The sequence below is a fragment of the Dermacentor andersoni genome, chromosome 1 (genome assembly GCF_023375885.2).
Source record: "Dermacentor andersoni chromosome 1, qqDerAnde1_hic_scaffold, whole genome shotgun sequence".
Classification (NCBI taxonomy): domain Eukaryota; kingdom Metazoa; phylum Arthropoda; class Arachnida; order Ixodida; family Ixodidae; genus Dermacentor; species Dermacentor andersoni.
The window spans coordinates 97,865,272-97,887,980 of NC_092814.1; the positions used below are offsets into that span (position 1 = coordinate 97,865,272).

General features: G+C 47.9%; 1 long non-coding RNA gene across 1 annotated transcript; it reads right to left on the reverse strand.

Annotated features, from left to right (window-relative positions):
* Positions 1–4,368: 4,368 nt before the first annotated feature.
* On the reverse strand, positions 4,369–10,518 carry LOC129387990 (uncharacterized). Its single transcript, XR_011892182.1, has 3 exons — positions 10,370–10,518; positions 7,457–7,530; positions 4,369–4,590 (listed from the first exon to the last, which is right to left on the reverse strand). It is a non-coding gene; the product is annotated as an uncharacterized lncRNA (long non-coding RNA).
* Between the last annotated feature and the right edge of the window lie 12,191 nt (positions 10,519–22,709).

Sequence of the window (22,709 nt, forward strand, 5' to 3'; positions counted from 1 at the left end):
ATAGCCCTCGAAACTCAGTAATGCAGAAGTTATTGCGCACAAATCTGTCAATTACGTAGGCAACTTCATAATTTGCTCTATATCTAGAGGCCGCCAGTTTGTACATTAATTACGGTAATCATTTAGCTGTCTCAAATTTATGAAGTTAACGCACCTAAAAAGTTTTAGCAACCTTGCGGCTGACATTATTTAACATATGTGAAATGTTACTTGCCCGATTGCACAAATGTCCAAGTAATTATTGTCACCCATGTTTTCCTTTAGGTTGCTATATTTCGTATATTTATACAAGACGTGAACATAAGAATAAGAAAAAAATGATTGAATACTCTGTAGCAGATATATGGTCATTATGATGTCTTCTCTGCAGAGCTACCCGTCGTGTAAAGAAGCCGCCTATTAGAAAGCACATGTACTTTTATGCCAGATGCGCAATTAAAAAGATATAGAGAGGGCATCGATTCTTGTTCCGCACAGTGGCAGGAAACAAATTCGTAAAGAAGAATAGAAACTAAGCATAATACATTATATTATCGCGCATTTTTTTTATGGTTCCAAAGCTTGGAAACTGCGCATATAATCGAACTTCCTGTCAGCTGGATCTGATCTTACGAAATAGCACCTGTCTTTTCTTTCTTGCGATCTTCGTTTTCTGAGAACTGCAATATTAAGTACGTAAGTGGCGGCCTCCCTTCTACACGAACAAGTAATTCACGCCAAATGCTCCGAGTAACGGGGGCTAATCAAATCACTCGATTTTCTTCTCCGTGGAGGCTCCGTGTTCGCACAGCGTTTGTCTGGCCCTCATCGTGCTTCCTTCGAGAACGGAGCTAAGCTTGTTAACTGCAAGCGGGCGTCTTTTATTGAGCACGGCACTTGTTCCGTTCTTATTTTGTACGAGAACCATTTCCATCCGCCCGACTCTCCCTCGTAGTCAGCCTCCCACACACAGAGCCTCCTTTCCCTTTATCCCTATTCGCCCAACTGTCGCTTTCCGAGCAGCCATGCGGCAAAGGCACTTACGCGCAAATTCCTTCGGGCTTGTCCGAGTAGACGGCGGCTTCCTTCCAACACACTCGAGCCTGCTTCAGGAAGGCGCTCATGTTGCAGACCGGATCTGTAATGAGACGCCTGTCACATGCACTCGCCGCAGCCCGGTGCGCCGCCGGATTAGCCCAAGCGGCTGCAATCGAGCGTCTACTTAATTAAAGTCGCTACGGCCAATCGAATGGTGACCGTCGTCAGCGTTGGCCATTACGCGCATAGGGGAGGTGCACGCGCATCGCGAAGTCGCTGCAAGGTTGCTCGCGAAGCGGCCGAATGTGAAGGCAGCGCCCCGAAGTGATGGCAACTTCCGCTTCGGCGCCTGTCGTGCTCTGCTTCCCTTCAGCTGCTGCCTGCCGGGTGGCTACACTCGCGCGAGGCGCCGGCGGCCGTTTTCGCCTGCTCTGCCGAGAAAACGAGCATGGCTGAACGTGAACGGGTTCAATATAGTTTTCTCTTATGCCTTCCGTAGACATTTTCTTTCCCCTTTATGTGCAACCGCGAATGGCCCGTACTACGTTATATAGAGCGGTGCAAGCGCCGCGAAGTCGCTGCTCTGATTTCGTTCTGTTTCACTTCTTCTAGCGCAACTCGTGATTCTGTGAGCAGCATGGTAGGTTCATGCGACGCTTGTTAGCTTTTTACCATAGATCGGCACAAATTATCGAGAGGGCCGCAGGCACGGCGAAATCGCATGTGCCAGACAGTGTAGCCCGATGTGGCAGCGCGCGGAGTTGGCCTTGTATCGAATGCCGGCATTCCAGCAGCGGGCACTATACCCTGCTTTGAGAGTGGGGATACTTATAGGTCTTCTAAGCTTTCTGCAACACTAGAACGAACCATTCGCCGCAAGTGCAGCTCAACGACAGGGCCTGAAGTTGAGTTGGCTTGCGGTCGCTGTAGGCTCCACTTCTCTGGCACACACAATATCACGCATCAGTCGGGCCCATGCTGGGTCAATGGTGTCCCTGTTTGCACCAAAGTGCGGCCTTGAGTTTTATGCCAGGGTAAACTGAAGTTATGTGTGCTGTGTACACAAGGTTAATTGAGTCTTCTTTCTTTTTCCCCGTTTGAAGTGTTTGTAGCAGATAACTGTGCAGGCCCGTATTCACGAAAAGCTATAACACTAGAATTGTTCCTAAGAGGCAAATTCCAGTCAATCCTGATCATGGATAAATCAGCGAAGGCTGCCAACCAATGGCAAATAGCACTTGCGAAAGAAAGCTTTGCGAATACGGCCTCTGGGGCCGAATGACGCTCTTACGAACAGTTGTAGTGTAATAACACTTTTGTGAATACGGACCCTGGTCACACCAAAATGTCACCGTTACCAAGAAGATCAGAGATCCGTGGGAGGCGTTAGTGTGCCTGTAAGAAACGAATCTGCATAGATGAGCGCCTATTTCATCCAACAAGCCAAAAAAAATGTTATTTGCTATCCATGGCCCCACTTGCATCTGACATAACGCACTGGCACACATGGGAGTGCGAGGTATGGTTGTTTTAACTGCCCTTTATCTCCGTCACCCGCTCATTACCACAATTACCTTCACTGAATGAATACGCCATTGGGGAGGGAGACTTGTAACGCCTTGCACAAAAATACGGGCGCGAACCTAGGCCTGCGTAACATTTACAAGATATCCCTACCCTCAGTTCACTTACCTAGCTCCGCAAGTTCTGCTGTATATACCCCAAACGAGCTTTGTGTTAGCGCTCGTTATCCAGTTCTATTCAGTATCAAAGGAAAGATAACAGTAAGATTGCCCGAGCCCAGTAGCTCTATTTCAAAGCCACCCCTCAAAGATTCACGCGCAAAATTAAAGTGTAACGTATTTTATTTCATGCACGCTTCTAGCACTGAAGAACACTGCAGTGAAAAACGTTTATAACAGCCTATCAATAAGGTGCTATTAGATGTCGAGCTGAGTTTATTTCTCACACTTTCCCGCGTTAGACATGTTAATGATCCAGCAAGGCAATAGAAAAGAGTGAGAAAGCTATGCCTCTAGACTTCTGACCATGTCGTTAGCGTATGTTACAAAAGATAAGCAACGCGCGAGAAAGAATGAAGTACTTAGTCATGTGATTACATTCTCTTTCTTTTTTATTGCTTTGCTGAAAGCAAACATGTATCAATAGAGAGCTTCTCGCGGCCTTTGAACATGCGCAGGTATTATATGAACTTACGCTTGAACCATAGTCAATGCTTTATTTTACGAGTGAAGCCGACGTCACGTCGCCAGGTGCCGTCATAGGTTGTTCGACGGTTCTCAGAGTGTGAGTCAGCTTTTTCAGCCACATACAATTTTTGTTTATGAAGACAGCATTGAAAAAGCGGCTAATAGAGGAGCCTACTCATCAGCTGTACGACGAGGCTGACAGTAATGACGTCAGGCTGACGCGTGAAAAAACACTCCGTGTAATTAATAGGGGCACTGCTTCCCAAACTCTATTACTCTGTAATCTCTACAATTCTGCTGCCCTGACATGCATCAAGGATATAATTTAACTCATCTTCTCTAATCTCTCTCCTCGTTACTTCTAACGAACTGTACGATGCAGCTAAATAAACCTCAAATTTTTCTTGACAGTCTATTTATCAGCAATATCCAGGTGTTTCAGCGAACACTTTCAGAAATATTTAAAAGCTGCCTGTGGCAAATAGCACAATTCTAGTGCATCAGCTCGTCTATTAGAAGACGATGGCATTACTTCCACGAAAAATGTACATTACTTGCACTCGAAACTGGAGTCATCCGGAGAATTCGTTCCAAGTCGATCCGCCTTGCGAATTCCCCGGCTAGAATTTGTAAATTTCAATATGTGTGATAAAGTAATTATTAAAATTTTTTTTATATTTAGTGGATTACGCATTTCAATTTTTTGTGTAAGCAATGTCCGTCCCATCGAGTGGACCAGCTCATAGACTAGAATTGTGCTATCTGCCGCATGCATTTTATTATTTTTTTTAAACGTTCGCTGAAGCACCCGGTATACGTCTTCCTGAGGATTAAAGAGAGCTTTGCCATCGAGCACAATTCGAGGAAACTAGGGCGAAGTTTGGGCACAGGTCTTGTATCGAACTGCAGCGCATACTATAGCCAAGTCCGAGCATAGGGGCAGATACAAGGCTCGCGATCCCCGATCCGCAATCCGTGTAGCTCGCTATAAATTGAGCCGTGCGCCACTTCGCGACCCACTGCTGAACCCCTTGAAGTTTTCGTCCCTCGCCGTCTCCTGGGGTCGCAACCCGCAGTTTGGAGAGTACTTGGTTCAACCTTCATGAGCGCAGGAAAATTGGGGCGCCGCACTTGCCTCGCGTGAATCCAAGCGGCACGCGCGGTGGCGAGGTCGGCGCGCTGGCGCTGGGGGCTTCGCCGCTCGTCGAAGGGGTGGAGAAGCGGCGCTTGTACGCCGCCATGTTGTCCTGGAACAAACGGCGCAGCACCAGCAGGCCTGAGCGACTACCCCGCGTTGTCTGCACGCCGAGTTCCGGCCGGGTGCCGTTGCCTCCGGCGGATAAGGCACTGCTGCCGGACACGCCTGCGCCATGCGGCAGCGTTCGCGTAAGGACACTTACGAAACTGTTCTGCCACACGTGAAACTATTAGCGTGCGAGTCTCTTGGGTCTACACCTGAATACGCATTGGCTCGAGCATTGCATATAATGCAAGAGAGGGGCAACGAAGTGGCTGACAAAGTGTACTGGGTTTAATTATGTTATGTTTGTTGGTTGAAGCATTTGTCCGTTAACAACCACTTAGCATATTTTTGCGTTTTTATTTACTGGACTTCATTTGACTGTATCTTACCCCTTTCTTGGATCTTCAGTGCCTTTATATATTCCTGTATGCCCACCTGCTACGTTCTCAATTGACAACAGCAGTATTCACAATAGGAAATAGATAAATAATAAATACGCTCGGCAAAAACAGGCAATGCCACCTTGTCAGTAATGTCTTATGCTATAGAGTGAAAAGTTCCCACTATTAGGCCACATTCTATAAGCCGGATGGATGGATGTATGGATCGATACCACTTTATTGTACGTCCGGCAAGGTTTAACGCGACCCGGGCTCAGGTCTCCCACGGGGAAACGTCAAGGCCCGGCCTCAACGCCGCCTCACGGGCTTGCTGAAATGCCCACGTCTGGATTCCGAAGTCTGAGCTGCGCAGAGCGGCGGCCCACCTCGACGACATGGTCTCCGGAGCAACTGCCATCCTTCCTATAACTACATTGCACTCCCACAACATGTGTTGCTGGTCCTTCCTGGCACAATTTTCACGTGTCTTCCGGATGCTTATCTGGGAAGATACGTTTCAGACGGAATGGATTAGGGAAGGTGTTCGTCTGGAGCTGTCTCCAGGTGACGGCCTGCCTCCTGTTCAATTTGGGACTCGGCGGTGGGTATATCCTTCTGGCCTTTAGATACTGGTTATATCGTTGCATCTGGTGAGCCTGTCTCGTTCTGCGCGAGGAGTGTTCGCTATCGTGCGAGAGGCGTTGCCCTGTTCGGTGCGGCGGGTCATGCCTCGCGCCGTCCGGTGCCGTCTCGTTTAGGTTCGGGACCGCGTCGCCTTCCGTGGTGACGTGCGCGGGGAATCATATGATCCTCGAGCTCGCGGTTTTTGATTTGCCCGCTTTGTCCAGAATGGACAGGGCTTCCTTGGAAATTCTACCTTTGGCGTAATTCTTTACTGCCGTTTGCGAGTCGCTTAGTACGACTTCGCATTCCTGTTCTGTGAGGGCCAGCGCGATCGCTACTTCCTCCGCTATTTCCGAGTGTTTGGTGTATACACTGCATGCGATTCTGATTTCGGAGTTTGTGATTTTGGAGGCAAGAAAAAAATCCCTGCATGGTCCCCTGTTTGGCTTCGCAATGCTGTCCTGTGCTCGCTGCTCCGCTTGCGTGGGCCAAATCGCGTGCGTCTACCTCCATGTAGTTCTTCTGGCAAATAAAAAAAAATTGGCAGAACTCATTTGCGATGACTATCCAAGTGTGTGAATAGCCTAAACACGTCCTGCATGAGGCGGATACTGCTGCCGGGGCTCCTCTCTCGCATTTCCATCTGTACACGCTGCGCCTTCTGGCGGCGCCGCCGTGGAGTACGCACACAACCATTGGTACATACACAGTGACCCAAGTTAGTATTAAAGAGGTTCATTGAAGGGCTGCACATGCCCAGTTGCATATACCCAGGCAAACGACCCATATTTTTAGAGTTCCCTACCTTCGGGGTCGGCTCACACTTATCGTGGTATGGCTAGATAGCTAGATAACTGGAAATAAAACTGGTCTGACAGTTCCAAGAATGATATTCGCATTAACAAAAACACTTACTGCATGTGACCGTGGTTCTTCGTCCATCTTGCATCAAGAGCTCACTGAATCGTCTGGTTAGAAAAATAAAACAGCTGGCGACCGCGCTGGCCTGGCTCATGCGGCAAGAATGAGTAATCGCGGTCATTTTCCCATTCTCGCCTAAGAAAAACGAGTTTGTCCAGACGAGGAGTCGGGTGTCGGCATCTGCTAACAAAGCGCCCTGTCGCCGCTACCTGTGTTACATGTTTCGCTTGCTAACTGCGTCAAGATGGCGACATCAACTCAGCTTTTTACTGTAACACAGCTTTGGCGACTAGTAGTAGGCATGGACTTCGCTGTTTCCTTCATGCAAAGCCAAGCAAATGAATTAACAGTCTAAGATACGTCATACCATCTTCGTTAGAGCGGTTTCTCTCATTACCTCCGCAATTCTTACAGTTATCCGAAATGCTGTAAAGATACCACTTTTACCTTTTGGCTCATTTTAACCGATATTTTGACAGTATGAGGAAAGTTTTATGCATGAAACTTCAATTCATATCACTTGGAACAATATGGCATGAGGCGAAGCAACTATTGCACGATGCTTTATGTGCTACATGTAAGCGCTGACGCACCTCATTAAAATGGCGCGCAAGCATGCAAGTGTATTGTGCTTTTGTAATGATGAAAGGCGAAATTAACCGGTTTCGATGGGAAATTTAAAGCATTTCTTGTATCATTCCGGCTCTAGTGTTTATGCCACAAACTAATGCGAGAAACCGCACCAGAGAGAATATTCCTTTGAATCTAATCCAGCTTTGTTTAGACGAACAACTGTAAATATTATATAACTATTCCGTTCGTACGGAGTATTCTAGTCTTAGGAAATTTGCATATAAAAAGGGGAAGGGGGCTGAGAAACTTGTTAGTTATTTTTAATTAAGAATTTCGCACGGTTAACTTATAATGGTGCCAGCCGAACCACGTAAAACCGCCTTTTTGTCGAAAGGAATAACAGCGAAGAAGAAAAATAGTCAACCATGTGCTGGCACTAGAATCGCTATTATTGATACATAATGGTGTAGCGCATTAAAAGAAATTACCGTCCGTAAGGGTGCTTGCGTTGCTCCACACCTCCCCGACTGTCAGTCCCAACCAAATCAAAGCGCACCGGTACCTGCAAGGAACGTGTACAGAGGGGCACAATATTATTGTAAGAGCATTATCGACTGGTTCATTGTGTGCCCGGGCGTAGACCCTTCGGCGTACGAGAGGATTAGGCTAAACACTGCCTTTCTGGCAAAGCCTAATAAAGTTCACTAGACTACAGATTTGTGGCGAACGAAATGTGAAGATAGAAAGTACATTTCAGCACTGATAAAGGCGTGAATGGTAATTAACGACTAATTGTTCGACTCTTGTGTTTTAAGATCCCAAACCAACGCTGGGTTTACGAGAGACGCCGCAGTGAAGGTGTCCGGTTAAATTTTCATCAACTGGGTTTCTCTGGCGCATAGCTATGAGCACAAGAGTGTTTTTCCATTCCGCCACCATTCGCCGCGGGCGGGAATGGAAGCGACTCCCTCGTACTCAGCAGCAGAATGCCTTATAGGCACAGAGCCATGGCGGCGGATTAATTCTAGTAAACAAGAAGCCGCACATCCAGTTACAGTTTCCGGTCATTCTGTTACGCAATATTGGACATTAAAAAAGAAAAGAAATGTTTTGAGAAGCAGGTCTCTTGCTGTCTGCGAAAGTCTAGTAGAAGTCATAAATGGAGCTAGAATTGTGGGAAATTTTCCTCTGAATTCTTAGCCGTTAAAGTATTCGTTCTCATACAGCCTAAACGTGTTTTAATTACTGAAGAATGGAAGGGAAAAAACGTCTGTGTGCCGTAGTCCGCAAAAACAGATAAGTATGCATGGAAGAACATCATCAGCTGTGTGAAGACACCCTAGAAAGGGACGGAGAAAATCCCAGCAATGACGAATACCGGGGTTTGGCACGGACTGACTGTGGAAGAGCATGGCGCAACCTCGTGTGGTAGCAACATAAAGTTAGGGCAAAGTTTCCAACGTGTGTGTGTGTGTGTGTGTGTGTGTGTGTGTGTGTGTGTGTGTGTGTGTGTGTGTGTGTGTGTGTGTGTGTGTGTGTGTGTGTGTGTGTGTGTGTGTGTGTGTGTGTGTGTGTGTGTGTGTGTGTGTGTGTGTGTGTGTGTGTGTGTGTGTGTGTGTGTGTGTGTGTGTGTGTGTGTGTGTGTGTGTGTGTGTGTGTGTGTGTGTGTGTGTGTGTGTGTGTGTGTGTGTGTGTGTGTGTGTGTGTGTGTGTGTGTGTGTGTGTGTGTGTGTGTGTGTGTGTGTGTGTGTGTGTGTGTGTGTGTGTGTGTGTGTGTGTGTGTGTGTGTGTGTGTGTGTGTGTGTGTGTGTGTGTGTGTGTGTGTGTGTGTGTGTGTGTGTGTGTGTGTGTGTGTGTGTGTGTGTGTGTGTGTGTGTGTGTGTGTGTGTGTGTGTGTGTGTGTGTGTGTGTGTGTGTGTGTGTGTGTGTGTGTGTGTGTGTGTGTGTGTGTGTGTGTGTGTGTGTGTGTGTGTGTGTGTGTGTGTGTGTGTGTGTGTGTGTGTGTGTGTGTGTGTGTGTGTGTGTGTGTGTGTGTGTGTGTGTGTGTGTGTGTGTGTGTGTGTGTGTGTGTGTGTGTGTGTGTGTGTGTGTGTGTGTGTGTGTGTGTGTGTGTGTGTGTGTGTGTGTGTGTGTGTGTGTGTGTGTGTGTGTGTGTGTGTGTGTGTGTGTGTGTGTGTGTGTGTGTGTGTGTGTGTGTGTGTGTGTGTGTGTGTGTGTGTGTGTGTGTGTGTGTGTGTGTGTGTGTGTGTGTGTGTGTGTGTGTGTGTGTGTGTGTGTGTGTGTGTGTGTGTGTGTGTGTGTGTGTGTGTGTGTGTGTGTGTGTGTGTGTGTGTGTGTGTGTGTGTGTGTGTGTGTGTGTGTGTGTGTGTGTGTGTGTGTGTGTGTGTGTGTGTGTGTGTGTGTGTGTGTGTGTGTGTGTGTGTGTGTGTGTGTGTGTGTGTGTGTGTGTGTGTGTGTGTGTGTGTGTGTGTGTGTGTGTGTGTGTGTGTGTGTGTGTGTGTGTGTGTGTGTGTGTGTGTGTGTGTGTGTGTGTGTGTGTGTGTGTGTGTGTGTGTGTGTGTGTGTGTGTGTGTGTGTGTGTGTGTGTGTGTGTGTGTGTGTGTGTGTGTGTGTGTGTGTGTGTGTGTGTGTGTGTGTGTGTGTGTGTGTGTGTGTGTGTGTGTGTGTGTGTGTGTGTGTGTGTGTGTGTGTGTGTGTGTGTGTGTGTGTGTGTGTGTGTGTGTGTGTGTGTGTGTGTGTGTGTGTGTGTGTGTGTGTGTGTGTGTGTGTGTGTGTGTGTGTGTGTGTGTGTGTGTGTGTGTGTGTGTGTGTGTGTGTGTGTGTGTGTGTGAGTGAGTGAGTGAGTGAGTGAACTACCTAGGTACCAGCCATGCGCAAGTGGAAGTTTCTTCTGCAAAGCCGTAACTCTATAACATGTCGTCCTTGCCAATAAGTTATACCACTTGCGACACTCGGTGGTACAGTGCAGTTACATTTTAGCGATACCTTTTACAACACGCCTATCTCCAGCCGACCACGTGCATTTTTGGCATGAAATTCAGCGAAATATGTGAGCACGTTATACAGTTCAATAGATTTACGTGGGCTGCTGCGCTTACTCTGAGACATTCATACGTAGGGGCAGAGTCAGAAGTTTACGACAAGCGGAATCTGAGAAAAAACTGATTATTTCCTGAAACTGGGCACGCAGCCTGTATTTCAAATGTCCCTACGTGCACTGTAGTGCACGCGACCTACATAGTGTTTGTACTGTTTTAATGGCTGCTGGCTGAAACTGCACGGCTGACAGTCGACTATTTTCTCGGAACCCGCATCCTGTAACATTATGACCCTGCCTGCACATCGGCCATCAGGAGCGTGGAAACGCCCCAACTGTAACAGATGCAGATGCAGAGGCTCACCTAGCCATTTTTTCATAGATGATTCGTCTTCATAGCCATCTTCGTTCACTTAAATATAGAGGGACATCATCACAGGTTAAGTAGCGCAGCGAACAGAAGGCAAACTCAAACTATAACTCATACGTCCTGTGGGGATTATTTAGCTCCGCTGTGACTTCTTCCTTTTCTTCTTCGCGCCCGCAATGCACGAGCTTGGAACGCACCTCACAGTGCGAGCTTTATGAAGCAAATATAAAAGACGACAATGACAAGATGGAGACGACTGTTATGGCCGACTTGGCCTGGAATCGAGCCCGCGACCTCCTGCTCAGCAGCAAAACGTCCCAGCCGCAGAGTCAACGTAGCGGGTGCGTGCGGTTCTGTGAAGTCACATGAAGACTAATTAACTCCGCAAGTGCCGTGGCAATGAACAATTCTGATGTTGTCGAAAGAGCGCTTTTCGTGTCATACAGCTTATATCGGGGTTCCAATGTAAGACTACTATAGTAAAGGGATGAGTAAATAAGCCACAAGCAGCTCTGCACCGAATGGTTGGTTGGCTTGCCTCTTTGTATGGGTCACTCCCACTAAGGGTGATTAGCCAGAAATCGGATGAATTAGAAAGATAATTAATCCGGTATAAAAAACAATAATGAGGTTTTTAATAACATCAAACCAAAAGTGAAATTAAATTTTTAGAATTTAGCAAGGAAATCGTGTTGAATCAAATATAATTTTCTCAGTGACTGCGCAGACATCTTTATGACAATGTGTCATAGCCCCCTTAGGCCGAACATAGTGACACCACACCTTTTAAAGTCAGTTCTTTCTGCCAGCCGGTCTGTTTCAATTCTGAAAAAATACTGGTTTGATTAGATTTCACGGGCACATGCGCGCGTCAGCACCTTCATAAATGTGGATAGAGAGCCCGTTTTTCCAGTTCGTTCAGGTAACAGTGTCGTTTTCTTTCCTATAAACACATAAATACACATCACACGACGGTTCCTTGCCATCACTTTTCTTCCTGGCTTTCTACACCGGCGGCGGCTGAGTATGGCGTGGTCGCGCGGGCCCTGTCTTGAAAGCGATCTGCGATGGGAGCAGAGTGCGCCGAGAGTTGATAGTTTCGTGTGTGCTGTGTTCTCGCCGCTTAGTTCGCGTTGAAGCAAGAGGCAGCACGAAGGTCAATCGCTCGCTGTTGCTGCCTCACTTCCTTACGCCAGCATTTTGACAGCGAGTGTGCGCGGTCATCGAGTGAGATGTGTTGATGTTTGCTTGTGCGCGCATGACACCATGCTTGTTAATTTAGTTAGTAAGCGAATATTTACAAGTTTAGACGGCCGATAAAACTACTATCCTTACTTCGTATAGCTGTCTGTTAATTTGCTATCGCAAGCGATCCTTCGCCTTTCGGGCGAAACTGCGACTTTTTTAGCTTTTTATTCTAGGTTTAACTTCGTAACTTATGAAAGGCATTGTTCGCGAGGGTCGACACAGTATCTGAAGTGGAAACGGCAGAAACTTAATGGCATGGAATGGAAAATTAATGGCGGAAAAAAAAGGCAGGATATTAGACATGGAATAGTTTAATCCAGTGCAGTGAAAACGCCCTTCAAAAATGCCTTTCCTCAATCATGACGAAATGTTCACCCGCTTTTGGCGGCCATGCCAAAGCAAGGGTATTATTTCGTCAGAAGCTCATTTCCCTCAAAAGCGGGTGCAAAAGAAAACACTAGCTAAGAGAAATATATTTTATCCTTGTTAAAATCATGCATGGTATTTAGTTGCATCTCAAGAGAAATTTTATTGAAAGTAGTTTAATCGGCGTCCTGTACAGGCCTCCCAAAAGCCCAATATCATTCATGGAATCTCTAGCCGTCTACCTAGAGCGCATGCTCTGACCTAATCATAAATTTTTGTTGACCGGTGAGTTCAAACCACCCAGCATTGATTTTGAGCAGCTATCAATCCCAGGCTCTCACAAGGCTGACAGTGCACAAGTCCTTCTTCATTCCATGTTCTTGCATGACCTACAACTAATACATCCCACACGGATCACAGACGTGACCCAATCGTATCTTGATCTTGTCTTATCAAAGGCTCGCAGGAAAATCCTACGGTCACCATAACTGAAGGCATAGCAGATCAAAGCTCGCATATGTGAACTTGGATATACAAAAATGCGTCGAAGTTACACCCATTACGCAGACGTTTCTAGATTTTTTGTCGGCTGATGACGAATCCGTCTTGGATCGCTTACACCTTTCCCTTATGAATTTAAATGCGATCACGACGTCACGCTTCTCTGGGACAAGTTTAGCTCTGTTGTTAAGAATTGTATGGATGGATTTGTAACGAGGCATATAAAGTAAACTAAAAGCCATAACCCATGGATCAACAGTGAAATCATTAATCTCAAACGTAAAGATAAAAACGCAAGAATAACCTAGCCCCGAATACCTAATTTCGCACTTTAAAAGACGCTTTACTTATCAAACTACGTAACGACCGTGACAAATTTTATAATCAGGTTATGATTACTCATGCTCCACACAGGCCGTCGCGTATTTTTCATACTAAAGTGGTTCAATCATACTTTGCGCGCACAAACATTTTTTTCAGAAATCATATTTTTCACTTATGAGTGAAGAATGGAACCATTTACCGGAAAGTGTTATTGAATGCACATCTTATGTTTCCTTTGAAAAAAACTGTTGACAAACCATCTTTTGTAAACCCTCTCCTGCTTGGGCAGAATTGCTGTCTGTTGTATTGTGTAAATAAATGGAAAGTGGGGTAAGAACAAGAAAACTTTATAACCATTTTTTTAAGGTATTCGTCTAACCACTTCTACAGCGAAGCTGGATATGGCAAAAAAAAGGTGAGCTTGGGCCGATCACGGAGACAGTGCAATACCGTACTTACTCGCGGCAGAGGTGAAGCAGGCTTCAAGCACTCCGCCTCTAATAATAATGATAAATGAATAATAATAACTGAAATAAATAAAACAATATGCATTGTTCGTAGTCGTTGGGTGTACTAGAATCGTTTGTGAACAGCATACAGACTCACGAGCAGGAGTCGTTGCCATATACCCAAAGGACAAAATGTAGGTACAACTATACACCCGTGACTCCCAAGAGGACAATGCCTGCCGCCGATTGTGGGGTTGTTTGTGCAGTACAAACGAAAGACGAAATTGCGATATACAGTCTGTGTGTATATATATATATATATATATATATATATATATATATATATATATATATATATATATCTTCCCGCACACCCAAATGTGATATCAAGAAGTTCATGACCACGCACTTTGCATGGGTTAACCATGATGCCACTACCCCTGCGATCATCGTTGGATACTTCAATGTGGACTTTTAAAAACCACACAAGAAATGGTTCGCCCAGTTTGTGCTAGAAGAGTTTGTTATGAAGCTGACGAATTGTAGTGCAACGCACTTGTAGTGAGGAGGTTGTGGGTTCGGTTCCCTCCGGCGGCAAGTTATCTTTTCGTCCACTTTCATTTCTCTTTTGTTCTTTATTTTCTACATTCCAATTTAAAACCACACTTAATTTCCCCGATGCTTTCCTTGACTTCATTGTCTGTTGGCTTTATGTGGACACCAATCCAAGTCACTCAACTGCTCAACAATGTTTGTGTATAGATTTAACCTTGGCCAAGATTCTGTCTAAGGTTGTAACTGAATCAATCAGTCTACATCACAGTAACCACAAAGCTATCGTCACTACCATTACCAAATGATGAAAATAAATACATGTACCCTTGTCTAACCCTTGTTGTGCCATTACCACAAGCCCGGATTCCGAATCTGCAAGATGCAGAATTTATCTTGCGAGCGCCCTTTGGACAAACCCGGGGCTGCGCCGAAAGGCACAGCGCCCTAATTCTCCCTTGACAAGTCAAGATGCTGAGCCGTCAGGCAGTGGTGTCCTCCGGAGAAGCATCGGCGGGCAACCTGTTCAAACGTGTCGCCAAGTGCCAGACAGCCCGGCGCCGTACCTCCCCTTGCCTGGAGGTCACCGCGCCCGCCAACTTTGAACGGGGTGGCCAGCGCGGTCGCTGGTTGGACCCATCGGACGACCGTCGAGTGCTGGCTTTGTATTGGGCCGTTTGAGTGACAATGGTTTCTCGGGGATTATAAAGCCGCGAGGCGGCCGCCTGAAAAACCGGATCCGCCGACCCACCGGGAGCAGAGTGCCGCTCTCGACTGGAGTGAGATGTGTCACGCGTTTTCGCCGGACGTTGCCGTGCGGGAACAGTCGCGTTTGCTGTGAGCTCTCGGCCCCAGTGCCGATCCCTTCATGTCCTGTATAATGACATGTATATAGTGTATAAAGCCCCTTTTGTTATTCTCACCGACGCCTGACTCGGAGTCTTCGCTACCAACGCTCTGTCACGAAACGGGTGACGAGCGCTACGGGACTACCTCAAAGTCGTGATAGTGGTGGCACCGGTGCAAAGTCGTAACAGTGGTGGCAGCGGTGGGATGTCGTAACAGTGGATGGCAGCTACGGGATTGACCGGCATCGGCTACCTCGGCGCGGTGAGTGCCTGAAATTTACCTCAAACACCAGACTTTCTCTGACACAGGTTATAGCAGCTTAGGGAAGGATTTGGTGTTGCATTGTGTTAACCTTGTGTGTTTCAAGCCTAGTGAGAGTGTTTTGAAAACCAGGGGATGCTGAGGGGGTAAACAGGGCAGTGTGTGAAATACTTGCATATGTCTTACTAGTAGCGTTATAGTAGCGTACGGCAGGTATATTCAAAAAGGGTAAACAGCAGGAGGACAGTGTGAACGATGGAGAAGTACAAGGTCAAGGAACTTCTCCAAATTTGTGAGGAGTTGGGCATTGAGTTGGGCTCAACCAAAAGAAAGAATGCGATCCTTGAGGTCATGAGGACTGGGGACGTAACGGCTGAGGAAGCCGAAGAGGCCTGGGCGGATATCAAGGAACGTCGCGAGGAGGAAAAGAGGGAGAAGGAACGTTGCGAGGATGAAAGGAAAGAAAAGGAACGTCGGGAGTGGCAGGCAGAAAAGGAACGTCGTGAGGAGGAAAAGAGGGAGAAGGAACGTTGCGAGGAGGAAAGGAAAGAAAAGGAACGTCGGGAGTGGCAGGCAGAAAAGGAACGTCGGGAGTGGCAGGCAGAGAGGGAACGTCGCGAGCACGAGCTTAAAATGAAAGAGTTGGAGACCCGAAATAGCTCGCCGGCGCCTAGTCTCACTTCTAACGGTCCAAGAATACGCGATCAACTTCCACCCTTTGTCGTCGGAGAGGATATGGCCAAATACCTCGTGAAATTTGAGCACGTGTGCGAACGGAATAGCATTGAGCGATCCCTCTGGGCACAGAATCTGTTAGCCTTGCTTCCTGGGGAGGCATCAGACGTAATAACTTGCTTATCGAAAGAGGCGTTTGAGAGCTACAGTGATGTGAAGGAAGCGCTACTGCGGAAGTACAAATTGTCGCCCGAAGCTTTCCGGCAGAGGTTCCGGTATGCAAAAAAGGGCAGGGAGTCGAATGTTGACTTCGCGTTTCGTCTAAAAGCCGACCTGGTGGAATGGCTGAACGGCGAAGAGGTTTACGACGACCGCGACAAAATCGTCGAATGCATCGCGTTGGAGCAGTTCTACCGTTGCATTGATGAGGATGTCCGGCTCTGGCTGCAAGATAGGCTAAAGGAGGTTAAGCTAAACAAGGCAGCAGAGTTAGCGGAAGAGTATTACACCCGCCGCAGCTTGCACAGCAAGGCAGTGCGCGTAGAAAAAGCAGATAGGAGAGATGGGTTTTCCGGGAAGCCCGACGAACGGAAGCAAATCACGCGTCGCGAGTTTCGGGAAGACGAGTCCCTTACCAAAGAAACTGTAAGGGAAGGACAGAATGCATCTCAGAATGATAGCGATGGTCCCACACAGCGAAACGATACGACACGTTCTTTTGAAAAACGGAAACCGTTAACCTGCTACCATTGCAAAAAGCAAGGGCACATCGCTGCGAGCTGCCCGGAGAAAATTGCTTTTGCAGCAATACAGGAAACTCACAAAAACATACGACTATTGGAGCCGAAATCACCGAAATCCGGGCCTCGTCGAGGTACGTCGGATCAAGCAAACTACGACGGTGGTGGTACTTTTTGAAGGACAAAGAGTGCCAAACCACGTTATTTGTGGTAACGTACTCATGCCCTGTTACCTCTACCGACGACAGATAGATGTGTGCTACGGCTGTGGTGAAATCGGACATAGATCCGACGTGTGTCCCAATCCAGCAAGTGTTAGAAAGTGTAGGGGCTGTGGAATCACTTCCCCACCTGAAGATCATCAGTGCGACCCCAAGTGCGCTATTTGCGGTGGCGCACACCACACTGGGGACCGAAAATGCAGTCGAAGATTCCAGATGCCTTATATTGTGAGGCAAAGGCGTCGAAGGCGCCAACGACAGCAAGCACGCTGTACACAGGTGGCCGACGACATTGAAGACAGCGACAATCCCCAGCGCAAAGGGGTCATGCAAGAAATTGACCCCAACTTGCGCTCTCGCACGAGAGAACGCTCCAGCTCACGAGGGCGCTCCCGCTCCAGAGGGCGTTCTCGATCCAGAGGACAACCCAGCTCTGGAGAATCTTCTAGTGTTGACCAGCAACCCCGAGGACCTGGGGCAAGATCGAGGTCCCGTTCACAGTCGACCCCAAGAGCAACCTGGGCCGATCGAGTCAAGAACGGAGGACTTGGGAAACCAGGACAACCGACAAGGGCAAGGTCTAGGAGTACCAATGGTAGGGCACAGCCGGAACGTGAGTCAAATCCCCGAATATTGGCATTAGAATCAGAAAATCGGAAATTAAGGCAAGAGCTGTCTGAGCTCAGGGAGGCTTTCAAATCCTTTAAAGAGAGGTCCGAAACACCCCGTAGTCAGATGGAGACAACGGCTCCAAAACCCTTGGCCGGCAAACCTAAACGTAAAGCCCCCCACCCCGTTCCCATTAGCGAAACAGAGGAGGAAGATTTAGAAACCTCTGAGGCAGAGGAGATGGGAGAGAGTGAGGCACCCCCCAAACACAAAAAAGTCAGAATAGCCGCAAGGTTAGCCACAATAGACAGGACTCTGGCGAAAATCATGGAGCTCATCACTAATCTAGATGCTCGAGTGGGTCAACTAGAAAGGCCCAAAGTTAAGGCAAAGGCAAGCGCAGCGGCTGCATCGGCAGTCCACGGAGGCACAAACGGTAGCCCGAGCGCGGACTCTAGGGGTTCGGGTAGTCAACCAGTGGTATCATAATGGCTTCAGACGACAACAATAACATTAAAATATGGCAGTGGAATTGTGCGAGTTTCCGAAGGCGCAAGGCTCCCCTGCAGCAGCTCATTAGATCGGCCAAAGTTAAGCCGCACGTTATTCTCTTACAGGAAACACTAGCTAAGGAGGATATCTCTCTACCGGGTTACAACTCCGAAACCTTGACCATTCCAGGGGGTCGGGGAATAGCGACTTTGGTTCGAAAGGGTACCTCCTATGAAACTCACGAGCTTCCCAAGTACAAGGTTGGTCTAGAAGCACAAATGATCGAACTCATCCTGAAGAACAAAAAAGCAGCTAACGTGTATATAGCTAACGTTTATAGCTCTCCGCAAGATAGGAAAAGGGATTTTAAGACCCTCTTGGGCCGCATTTCCAGTAAGGCAGATACAGCCCCACTCGTAGTGGCTGGGGACTTCAACGCTCCCAACAAAGAATGGGGCTATGGTCATCAGAGCATCAAGGGTACAAATTTAGCAACCACGGCAAGTGAATTAAAATTTGCTCTTATTACAGATGCTAACTTCCCCACGAGAACTGGTACCTCCACTACCAGAGATACAACCCCCGATCTTACATTCCTTCGGGGAATTGAAGGCTCATGGGACAATCTGCAGGAGAATTTAGGAAGTGATCACTACATAATTGAAATCATCTTACAGACGCAACCACCACCACTAAGGAAATATGAATACGTGGACTGGGATCTCTTCCGTAAGCTGCGTAAGGAAACCAGCATAGATGACGAATCTTATGAGGAGCTTTTAGATCAGCTAAAGGCAACGGTTAAGAAAGCTACTAAAGTAGTCTCAACAGAAATCGAAGTCCCAAAAATGGACTCCAAGCTAGCTCACATGCTGGAAGCGAAAAATGCCCTTCTAACCAGATGGAAGAGTCACAGACTCAATAGAAGACTTAGAGCCAAGGTCGCCCAAGTTAATCGTGATATCGAAACATACGCGGCTCAACTTTCACGTCAACAATGGGACGAAACTTGCTTAGAAACAGACGGAAGATTGCGCAGAGGAGGCAAATGGAACCTATTGAAGAGCCTACTTAATGACAAGCTCTCCAGAGGTACTACAAACCTCGCCATAAACAGGCTCGTCAATAAACAGATAACTATAGGGCGGACAGCAACAGAGGTTGCAAACGACCTCGCACACATGTACCTGCCACTTAAAAATGAATATGAAAACGAAGAAGAAATAAGCGAACCTTACTCCGGAATATCGCAACCGGACTTGGACAGTGACTTCACTGCAGCTGAGATAAGGCATGTACTTTTTAATTTAAATGGGAGATCTGCCCCGGGTCCGGATGGCATCACAAATAAACTTTTGCGAAACCTGGACGATGATGCCATACACATAATCACGGTCAAAATTAATAGTCACTGGAGATCCGGCACTGTCCCACCGGAATGGAGGGAGGCCAAGGTGACGTTTATACCGAAACCCGGCAAACCACTAACAATGGAGAACCTCAGGCCCATATCACTTACATCCTGTATTGGCAAAGTAGCCGAACATGTTATTCATAATAGGATAATAGAACACATAGAAAACCAGGAGCTTTTCAGACACAATCTCATAGGCTTTCGGAAGGCATTATCCACACAGGACGCCATGCTAATGATCAAACGGGCTATTATTGACGACCCTAGCAGGGACGTAAAGGGCCTCCTGGGTCTGGATCTTAACAAAGCATTTGATACGGTTGCACATAAACATATCCTACATGAAATCTCAACCTTGAACCTGGGAAGCAATTTTTACAATTATGTGAGGTCCTTTCTAGCTAATCGGACAGCTCGGGTCAAACTCGGGATAGTCACAGGTGGTCCATACAATTTAGGCAACAACGGCACACCACAAGGTTCAGTATTGTCCCCACTCCTCTTTAACATTGCCATGCACAGGCTCTCGGAGGAATTGTCCAAAATCCCGAGCTTGGGGCACGTCATATATGCTGACGATATCACAGTGTGGGTCCCAAGGGGGTCACTCGCAGCACTAGAGCAGACACTACAGGCAGCGGTAGACACCACAGAATCCTTCCTTAAGGGCACCGGACTCAGGCTATCACCTAGTAAATCTGAGCTGCTGCTCTTCAGACAGGGGAGACAAGGTGTTAGAAACCTTGTGCCTTTAGAAACTCTGCCAATAAAAATCATAGACAACACAGGACGGGTCATACCCAGAGTAGAGCAAATAAAAATTCTGGGTCTTCTCATTGACGCCAGGAGCTGTAACGCTACGGCGCTAAACCGTCTCACAGGTCAGGCCAACAGTACTTTAAAGCTCCTGGGCAGGGTCTCAAACCGAAATGCAGGCCTGAAGGAGGACAATCTCATCAGAGCATATCATGCATTTTTCATCAGTCATGTGACGTACATTGCATCATACCTGAACTGGGGGAAGGGAGAGAAGGCTAAGCTAAACGCACTTATACGCTCCGGACTCAAAAGGGCTCTGGGACTCCCGCACGGAACGAGTACCGAACTCCTCAACAAGTTAGGACTTCATAACACTATAGATGAGCTCATTGAGGCACATTCGATGTCACAAATTGCAAGACTCTCCAACACTAAGCCAGGTTGTAAAATTCTAGATGAAGTCGGAATACTGCCTCGAGGAGGAGACGTCTCTAAGTTCAAAATACCCAAGGAGGTGGAGACACAATTAGTTGTAGACCCCATACCTAGAAATATTCATCCTGTGTACAACAAGGGCAGAAGGGACGCCAGGGCCAAATGCATTCTGGGTAAACTGCACCAACAACACAGCTCAGCTCTTTTTGTCGATGCAACTAGTTATGGATCGGGCAACCGCTACGCTATTGCCGTGGTCGATGAGAGCGGTAAATTAATAAACGCGGCGTCACTAAGAACGACCTCCATTCATGCCGCCGAAGAAGCAAGCATAGCACTTGCAATTACAATGAGGAGAGGCTCCACGATTTTCTCTGATTCCCGTACAGCTATTAGGAATTACTCAGCCGGCTTCATCTCAGTGGAAGCACACAAGTTACTTATACACAGTATTAATACTCATAATTACGACCAACTGGATAGCTCACACCTAGTCTGGTTTCCGGCTCATCAGGGCCACTCGGTCAGCCCCAGTGGCTGCAATCCTAACGAGCAAGCTCACTCTGCTGTGCGAGATCTCACATGCCGCGCATCAGATCAGGAACTGCTCCAGGATGACTGCGGCTCCTACAAAGACCCACTTACTACTTTTCACGAGATCACCTCACACTATAGGGAAGGCAGGAGGTTTTTTCCTCCCCCCCATCAGAAGCTCAACCGAGCTCAGGCAGTCACATTAAGAATGCTTCAAACTAAATCTTATCCCACACCTTTTGTGCTTAACAAAATTGACCGGGATTTTCCCGCGGAATGTAAAAGTTGTGGACACACTTCGTGTCTATTTGATCATATGTTCTGGCTGTGCCCCAACCAAAGGGCTTCGGATCTCAACAGTGAGGAGGACTGGAGTCGGCGCATATCCAGCGAAGTCCTCCAAGATCAACTCCTGGCCGTCCGGAGAGCTCACGACATCGGGAAAGCCTTTGGCCTACCGGTGCCTACGTGGGCGGAGCCACCTACTTAGCCTGGGGGCTTGTGCCCTCGGACCCTAGTTTCTCTGGACTAAAATAAAGTTCTTGCCATGCCATGCCATTGGAGCCCTATGTGCAGGAAATTAAGGTAAACGGTAAGAAGTGCCGTGCACTTCGGGACTCTGCAGCAACTATGGACGTTGTCCACCCGTCTTTCGTCTGCTCGAGTGATTTTACGGGAGAGTGCGCTAGGATACGGCAAGTGGCCGAGGAGGAGAGTGTCTGTTTACCGATCGCAACGGTTATCGTTGAAGGAGAGTTTGGGAAACTTAACACAGAAGCCGCTGTGTCTGCCGCCCTCCCGGAGCACTTTCCCTACCTCTTCTCAAATAGCTCGGAGCAGCTGCTGAAGGATCAGGGCAAATCGTTCTTTGCCGACGTGGCGTACATGGCCCTCACGCGATCCAAAGCGCGCCCGCTGTCGAGAGAACTTGACTTTGCGTCGGTGAGCGAACAGCGGTGCGGCACGCGGACCGATCAAGGTAACTTAAGTGGCGAGCAGGCACGGGAGAGGCAGAGCTCGGAGGCTGGCCTGGGTGAGCGTGTTCTGGAAGTGAGTGGGAGTGACGCGTGCAGTGCTAGCCGCGATATGGACGCGACACCGCAGTTAGGCGACGCGGGCTCCACACTCGCTCCGGTTTCCGCCAGCTGGCAGGAGCAGGCTGCAGTTGAAAGGGAAACTCTGATTCGCGAGCAACAGGAAGACTGTTCACTAGCCGATCTGAGGAAGAGCGTCAAACGGGGAGTGAAAAAAAAGAGGGTTTCATTGTACGAGGAATCTGGCTTATTGTACCGCCGCTACGCGGATAAGCAGGGTCGCAAATATAAGCAGCTTCTGATTCCGCGAAAATATCACCGGGAAAAATGAATGACCTCATTTCCTTCCTCAGTAGCATGTTTTCGGTCCAAGTGATTTCAAGGGGACCATTCTATTTGGCATTATTATTGCTGATTATTAATTGTTCTTGATATTTTGGTGTGTTGTTAATTTGAAAACTGGTCGTTTGAGCCTTGTGTACCAGATCGTACACCTGCCTCTTGTTGCAGCGGGAGCAAAAAGGGGGATAGCAACTTAGTTAGGTTGATTTGGAGTATGGCCTTGTCTGGTGTTTGACGGGAGACAGAGGGCACTTGTTCGTGTTGGGTGTTGCCTTTTGCCGGTCTGTTTTGCAAGCTGCAGAACGACCAACCGGGACCAGTGGCGAGAAGCAAGGGCTTAGGAACGACCCGAGCGGAGCTGGTTGAAGTGCCTTGGCGACAACGCGGTGAGCCGAGCTCCTGTCCTGGCGAGTGGGACCTGGGCACGTGAAGTTACCTGCCGTCCAGACACTGGACGTGAACTTGGACGAGCCTGACGAACGTGCGCGCCTGGCATCCGAGCCACGTGGAGAGAGAGAGAGAGAGAATA